Source organism: Bos javanicus, chromosome 2 (genome assembly GCF_032452875.1).
Source record: "Bos javanicus breed banteng chromosome 2, ARS-OSU_banteng_1.0, whole genome shotgun sequence".
Taxonomy (NCBI): Eukaryota; Metazoa; Chordata; class Mammalia; order Artiodactyla; family Bovidae; genus Bos; species Bos javanicus.
Genome location: NC_083869.1, coordinates 5,534,413 through 5,541,925, shown reverse-complemented (window position 1 = coordinate 5,541,925; position 7,513 = coordinate 5,534,413). Strand labels below are relative to the sequence as shown.

The window sequence follows — 7,513 nt, the reverse complement described above, 5'->3', positions numbered from 1 at the left end:
CCCTCTCTTTCCACACCCACCCGTTTGTTGCCATTCAGGCCATGGCGCCGAAGACCACCCGTTTGCCCATAGCTCTTGAATTTAGCTGTCTGCACCCCAGACATCTTCCCAGCACTCCAGGCCACCTGGACTCCTGCCTCTTCCACATCTCCACCAGATGCCTTGTGGGCAGATCATCCCTAACAGGTCCAACAGTGATCTCCAGAGATCAGACCCAAAACCCGGAGTCAGCTTCCCCGGCTCTCTTCCTCCTACGGCCCCACATCTGAACTTCTGAGACATTCTCTTGGCTTTGACTTCAAAATCTGTCTGGAACCTGACCATGCCCATCACCTCCACTGCTATCACCCTGGTCCAAGCCTAGGTGACCAACATAGCATCTTAATTGGGCCCCCTGCTGCTGTGACAGCCAAGGAGAGCCTTTTGAAATTCGAGTTCTATTGTGTCACTCCTCTGCTCAGACCCCTGCCATAACCCCCATTTCACTCAGAGTCCTTACAAACGGCCACCACTCGGCCCCACCAGCCCCACCAGCAACTCTTACTGTCCCCGCCTCAATCTCCACTGCAGCCACCTGGCTGCCTCACTGCTCCTGGGACACCCAGGAACACGCCCACCTCCACGTCTCTGCACCAGCTGCTCTCGATCTGGAACATTCTTCCACCAGAAAATTCCTCAATGAGGCCTGCCCCAATTGCCAAGTTGGATCATGCACCCTGTCATCTCCTTGCTGTGCCAGGATCTTCCCTTGCATGGGAGATCTTTAGTTTTGACTCAGGATCTAGCTCCCCAGGGATGGAACCTGAGTCCCCTGCATTGGGAGTGCGGAGTCTTAGCCACTGGGAAGTCCCTCGTTCTCCTTATTCCTATCACTTTTAACACTTTTGAAAGAAACTGACTACAGTTACTGTCTACCGCCCTCTGCTGGAACCTGGGCGCCTGGACAAGACTCTGCACCTGATTTTTGTTCCCTGGTTGAACGCCAGCCCGGAGAACAGTAAAAGGCCTGCAGTAGGCACCCAGTAAATATTTGTTGCATGAATGAATGAATGAGATGATATTGCTTCCTCTGTTCACTGTGAGGTGTAGACACGAAGGCTGAAACGCGCTCCCAGCCTGAAAGGAGCTCCCAGGCTTGCCAGAAGGCAGAGCCAAGACAACAGTGGAAACAAGCTGAGCCAGACGCTGGACAAGTCACCCCGTTGCGCTGGGGAAACCGCTGGAGATGGGAGTTTCGCTACTAGCAACTACGACCCTTCTGTGACAGGAGGGGAAAGCAGTTGTCCATGAAGGCTACAAGAAATCGATCCAGAGGCGTATGGAATTATTATTAAAGTTGCGATTGACAGCTGGTGGGTGGGGCTGAGTTGCCTACCACATCCGCCTGTGGGGCCCCCAAGGTTTACTTTCTCCTGCTGACTTCTCTCATCCTCCACGCTGCGGGCTCCCACGCAGGATTTGTTCTGATAACATCCTGTGTAAACAACAGCCCTCCTTGGCCTCCATCCCAATTAACAGGCAGGCAGCTGAAAGTAACCCCCACACCTGCCGTTCAGGAAGTGCAGCCCAGAGGACTCAGGTCCGCAGCGGATGGGGACACAGGCAGGCAGTTCCTGGAGGGCGCTTCACCGCGTGCGGGCATGGGCTCCTCGTGAAAGCCCTCCACGCGGCTTCTCTCCTCCTCATCCCACGGGCCAAGCTGGTGACCCTTCCCCACGTCCTCCAGCCTCTCAGCCTGCACACTGACCCTACTCCCACCCTGGCAGAGGCCTCCTACCAGCCCCCAGCCTCAGGGTAGGTCATCCGGATCTCACACACTTCTCGCCCCGCAGCTCAGCGCTCAGAGACCCTGGTCCCCAGTTCTGACTCCTCCCTCTCCTCCTGGCTGATCTGAGGTAAGCCCAAGCCCTTCTGTGGACCTCCCTTTCTCTCCTGTGACATGGACATGAGCTGAGATTACCTCGGCAGTCTGTTAGTGCCTGGTCTCCGCGTGGCAAACCTAGAACTGATTGGACAGTTTGATCATTCTGCTCCATCAGCTGCGCTTCCAGTCTAAGCTCCTCTGCCACATTTTGAGCCACCCCTGACTTGGCCCTCCCTGCCGCCCAAGATGGGCACACACACGCATCCTCCCCACACTCAGCCCAGGTCCCACCACTGCCTGCAAGCTATCTCTCTCCCTTCGACCAGGCCTGGACCCTCCCAGAACACTCACCCCTCCTTTCTTCCTCCCCAAACACCAACCGTCTTTCTCCCTTCAGGGTTCCCCTCATGCCCTGCTTCCTCCAGAAGGCCCTCTGCTCTGGGCTCAGCCTGAGCTCTCCTTTCTCCCTATTAGACTCAGGCCCATCCCCCCATATCTAGATCACTGTCGATGACAGCATAAACCCTCCACTTACATCAACTAGTGATGTGCCTGCAGCTTTCAGAAGTTTGCCAGTGGAGGGGTGGGGCCCGCACAGAGGGAAGGAGAAAAAAAAAAAAAAGAAGTTTGCCAGTAAGGCGGAGCAGTGACGTGACCAGAACAGAGGCTGTGTGATCTTGAGGCAATTAGTCAACGTCTCTGAGTCTGAGTTTAGTTGTCAAGAAAAACTAGAATAACACGGGCTTTGGGGGACGTTATGAGAATTAGATGAGACTATATATGAAGTACCCAGTACAGTTTCTGGAACCCATAATACATGGAAATTAATGTTCTAGCGACCATTGAAAGGGGCTTCTTAGCTGTGTCACAAAAAACTATATTCCAAGTGTTTTTCCTGGGCTGTGCTAACAGATTCTTTGGATAAAAAAAATATTCCAGCATCTACAAAACTGCCTCTTTTTATGATAATTCCAACTATACAAGGATGTCATAGAGAGAGCACAGCCCCCACCTCCGCCCATCGTCACACTCTACTGAGCCTGAATCTAGCCTCGGAAACTTTCTCGGCACAGTTTTAGAAGCAGCCGCTAACACATCAGAATGGGCACACATTGAAAGAAAGTTGGTTGATCATTGTCTTAGGTGTCTGGGAAGTGACATCCTCGGGATTTTCTGAGAAGTAAGAGCATCTTGGTTATTCATGCTGAGTCCAGTAGTTTATGCTAACAAGGTTAGTCATGTGGGCCCTGAGATACCTCAAGTTGAGGGAAAGACCAACCCTGTGATTAGGCTTTGAGCCTTGTGTGATTAAGGGGCCATGTGCAGCAAGTTCAGCCTTGACTCGGGTTTGGCCGTGACTCAGTCAGCTGTGCCTACGTAATGAAATCTCAGTAAAAACTTACTGCGTGGTGAACACACTGATGTGCCAGGAGGGTGGCTCAGCCCGGGGGAGCAGAGGCTTCACATGTGAGGCCCTCCCAGACCTGACCCTCCATGTGTCTTCATTTGGCTGAATTGTACCACTGAAAACAAAACTATATTGATAAATCTAGTACTTTCTTGAATTCTGTGGGCCATTCTAGTGAGCTTTTGACCCTGAGGTGGTCACGAGAGCTCCTGAATTTGCAGCTGGTTGGTCAGAAGCACAAGTGGCCTGGTAGCCCCAGAGCCTATGGCTGGTGTCTGAAGAAGGGGGAGTCTCATGGATGTGGTGCCCTCAGCCTGTGAGGCCTGTGCTGAGTCCAAGTGGTTAGTGCCAGGACTGCATCACACTTCAGTCAACCAAAGGCAGATCCTGTGGGCCTGGTGTGGGCCAAGCTACAGCCAGACCATGGACCTACAGTGGAGTCAGAGGAAGACGAGGGGGAGTCCCATTGTCCTGCCCAGAGGTGCTCAAGTACAAAATCCACCCTCAGTCACAATGCTCCACGTGCAGAGTGGGTACCAGGCCTGAGCCTACAGGAGAAGCCTGCATGTCTGACTCTCTTTGCCCAGGTTCTTAATGGTCCCAGGGACCACCCCAGCCCACGGGGGACGAGGGTAGTCAATACTTCAACTCCTGACCTCCCAATGGACCATCCTTGGCAGTGATCCCACTGCTCACAAAATCCTATCTGATGTGGGCTTTCTCTGCTTCCCAATCTTGGTTTGCCTCATCCCTCTCTCCTGCTTCCCTTTGGGGTCACCTCCCAAATAAAATCCCTGCAGAGTCTATTTCCAGGACCACACACATCACAGCTGGGGGCAACTCTGCAGCGCCGTGCTTGGGAACATGTCAGGGCAGCCCAAAGCCTGGCCCCACCTCCATGCCATGAGAGTCTGGATGGACAGAGAATGGTAGTGTGGCCTTCCTGGGGACAAGACAGTCCTGGGCATGGGGAGCAGGGCTCCCAGAGCCAAGAGGGGAGTTCTGGAGACCCATGGAGCAGCTGTAGAGAGAGCCACAAACACAGTGGGAGCGGTCTCAGCTCCTTCTGGTGGACATGCGGGGCTGGACAGTCAGTCCCTGGGGGGTGGCCGGGGAAGGACACAGGGACAAGCAGGCCCTGCATCCTGGCCCCCACCCCTGGCAGGCTGCTTTGTCCTGGGGCCCATTGGGTTGGGCGCCACCCCAGGCTTGAGTTTTGACCTGCTGACCTAATGTCCTGGGACCCTTGCTTGACCCATCTGCAGGACACTGTCCAGCCCAGGTCAGTACAGACCACACTCTGCCCGAAGGTGCTATTACATGAAAACTGGGCTGGCCTCTTGATGGGTGTCAAACCAATAGGTACAACCAAGCCAAAGACTGGGAGAAGGAAGCATGGAAGGATTTTTTTACTTGCAGCAAATTAGGAGAATGCTGGGGATCTTTTCCAAAGCAGTGTCTTCCTAACAGCAAAATCGAGGAAGTTTTAAGCTAAGGGTTCTGGCATATTCATGGAGGGGCTCGAGCAGAGGATAATTCAGCATAGAATTGGGGCAAAGGTCAACAGAATCCAAGCTTTAGTTGATTTAAGTCAGGAGGGTCAACACCATCATTCCATCCTCCAGCTGGGTGGGGGCTTTGCCGGGAGCCGGCATATTGCATATTGAGTGCATATTGCATATTGCATATTGAGTGCAGCACTTTCCACAGCATCATCTTTCAGGATCTGGAATAGCTCAACTGGAATTCTATCACTGCCGGGAGCCAGCGTGAGGAACTCCGCCCATGACAAAGGTCATGAGGAAGGAGGCTCGGCAAACACAAAGGCGGGATCGAGCTTCAGGAGTCCCCCTGGAAATTCTTGAGCATCTAGCCCCAAAACCAGAGTCTGCCTACTTTCTGCTTTGTGCTTTCACCTACACCTCTGACTTTACGGGGGGCTGTCCCCCACTACCTCTCTCTGAAAAAAAAGAGTTAGCTTACAGTTCCAGTTAATAATTCCTGGGTGTGACAGTGTTTAACCTACAAACTCCTTTGGAAATCCTCTAGCCTGCCTGAATAGGTTTTTCCGGCCACACGTGATTGTTCAGAGCCTCCCAACTGTGAGAGGCATGAGATGTTCTAAACTGTCTAAATACAGATTCCTTTGAGCAGTTAAAAGATTGATTAGAAATTGTATTGGTGAAGGGATTTTCACTTGTTGGGCCAATGTTTGCTGCTAAGTTTCCATATCCCTTATCTGCTGTGTCCCTGGCAGTGTATTGCTTAATATAATTGGTGTAAGTAGTAGCTTTAATGTTTGTAACCTGGGACCCTTGAGTTAATTCTTTTTCTTGTTATAGCCCACCACACCTTTGCTCTGTAGGAATGCAACTTTATCTAATGCTTTTTGGAGGCTGGCGCCTGACTTTAGAATAATCACCTTTAGAGAAAAAGGCCTCCGAGCCAGAAGATGATGCAAATCACCTAAACTTTTGCATATGATAAGTTTGCAGGAAGAAAGCCTGGCATACTGCATGACTCTACCCCTTCCCCCATTATCCTCTATGCATAACTTAAGGTATAAAAACTACTTTGGAAAATAAAGTGCGGGGCCTTGTTCACCGAAACTTGGTCTTACCATGTTGTTCTTTCTCTTACCTTCTGGCTGAATTATTCAGCCTCTTTTCTCCACTGAATTTCCTCACTGAGCTATCCTTATTTCAGCCTCTTTTCTCCACTGAATTTCCTCACTGAGCTATCCTCATTCTATTACTCTTTATATCCTTAATTAACGTTTAATTAAGCAATTGTTTCCTGATCTTTGCCTACGCCGTCTCTCCTTCGAATACCCTGGATCAGCCGGGGCTGGACTCCGGCAGGGCTTTGATTCCCCCACAAAAATATATCATTATGTATAGTCAAAGAGTCGGACACGACTGAGCGACTGAACTGAACTGAACTGAACTGAATCCTAAAGGAAATCAACCCTGAATATCCACTGGAAGGACTAATGCTGAAGCTGAAGCTCCAATACTTTGGCCACCTGATGCAAAGAGCCGACTCATTGGAAAAGACTCTGATGCTGGGAAAGATTGAGGGGAGGAGGACAACAGAGGATAAGATGGTTGGATGGCATCATCAACTCAATGGATATAAATTTGAGCAAACTCCAGGAGATAGTGAAGGACAGGAAGCCTAACGTGCTGCAGTCCATAGGATTGCAAATAGCCGGACATGACTTAGCGACTGAACAACAAAATTAGTCCCTAAGGAGGAACTAGGACACTGCTTTATCTTTGCATTATTGTTTGACTACCTTTTCTCTGTTCCTGCATTCCTTTGTTGCCTTAAGAGAGTTGATTACTAGGATCTGTTCCAGGTCAAGCATTGTGGCCAGGCTTAGATTCCAAAATGGCTTCTCTTACGTCAAGAAAGCCATGCCTTGTTCTTTCTCCCAGGACCCCCTAACTTACCTGCTTACAGTGCTTTCCGAGGGTTGGGGGCCGGCCCCACCCTGTCCACGTCAGTCAGCGTGCGCTCTCCTCTTAAGGGCACCTCATTCCAACTCACAGAGCAAGTGTGCCAGGAGAGGTCCTGACTCTCCCCACCCCAGAGGGGAAGACCGCCAGGTGAAGAGGCCCTGGAGAGTGAGGCCTGGGTCGGGGCCTGTCCAGCATTCGCGGCAGACTCAGGCCCGGGTAAAGTTCCAGCACGGGTTTTAGCACTTGAGAGGGTGTAAGTGAGGGGACAGCTCTGTATGCCCCTGAGGGGGCTGTGGAGTGGGAGTCTCCCCAGACCCTGCCTCCCCAGCTGGCCTGGGGGCTCTTGTTCTCTGACTGTGGGCACTCCCAGGGAGGGTGGGCAACCCAGCAAACACCTCGAGGCCTCAGTCTCCACGCTCACTGTGAGAAATCCAAGTTGCTGCTCAGGCGACCTGCAGTCTTTCTTCTTACACGGCCCAGACGGTGCTCCTCCGTCTACATCTGCTCTGTCTCCTGTCTCAGGCTCCATTTCCAGCTTGCCCCCTGTGCACTGTCTTGGCCTTGCTTTCCTTCTGGACTTTGTGGCACGAAATGAGCGCAGCCTTCCACTGAGACACTTCCAATAGTAAGGGGAGGGAGGAGGGGCTCTGTGGTGTTTCAGCTCTAAAGAGGCCCCTCATCCTGTGACAGAGTTAATGCAAAACAATAACAAACAAACAAAAAAATCCATGATACACAAAATATAAAAATTTCCATTAAAGACAGGATCAATATTAC

The 7,513-nt window shown here is 51.5% G+C and overlaps 1 long non-coding RNA gene across 2 annotated transcripts; it reads right to left on the bottom strand.

Annotated features, from left to right (window-relative positions):
* Positions 1–1,307: 1,307 nt before the first annotated feature.
* LOC133257091 (uncharacterized) lies at positions 1,308–6,784 on the bottom strand. Of its 2 annotated transcripts, XR_009739401.1 has the most exons (3): positions 2,245–6,784; positions 1,961–2,005; positions 1,308–1,474 (listed from the first exon to the last, which is right to left on the bottom strand). It is a non-coding gene; the product is annotated as an uncharacterized LOC133257091 (long non-coding RNA). The 2 variants fall into 2 exon arrangements; XR_009739399.1 differs by lacking the exon at positions 1,961–2,005.
* Positions 6,785–7,513: the final 729 nt, after the last annotated feature.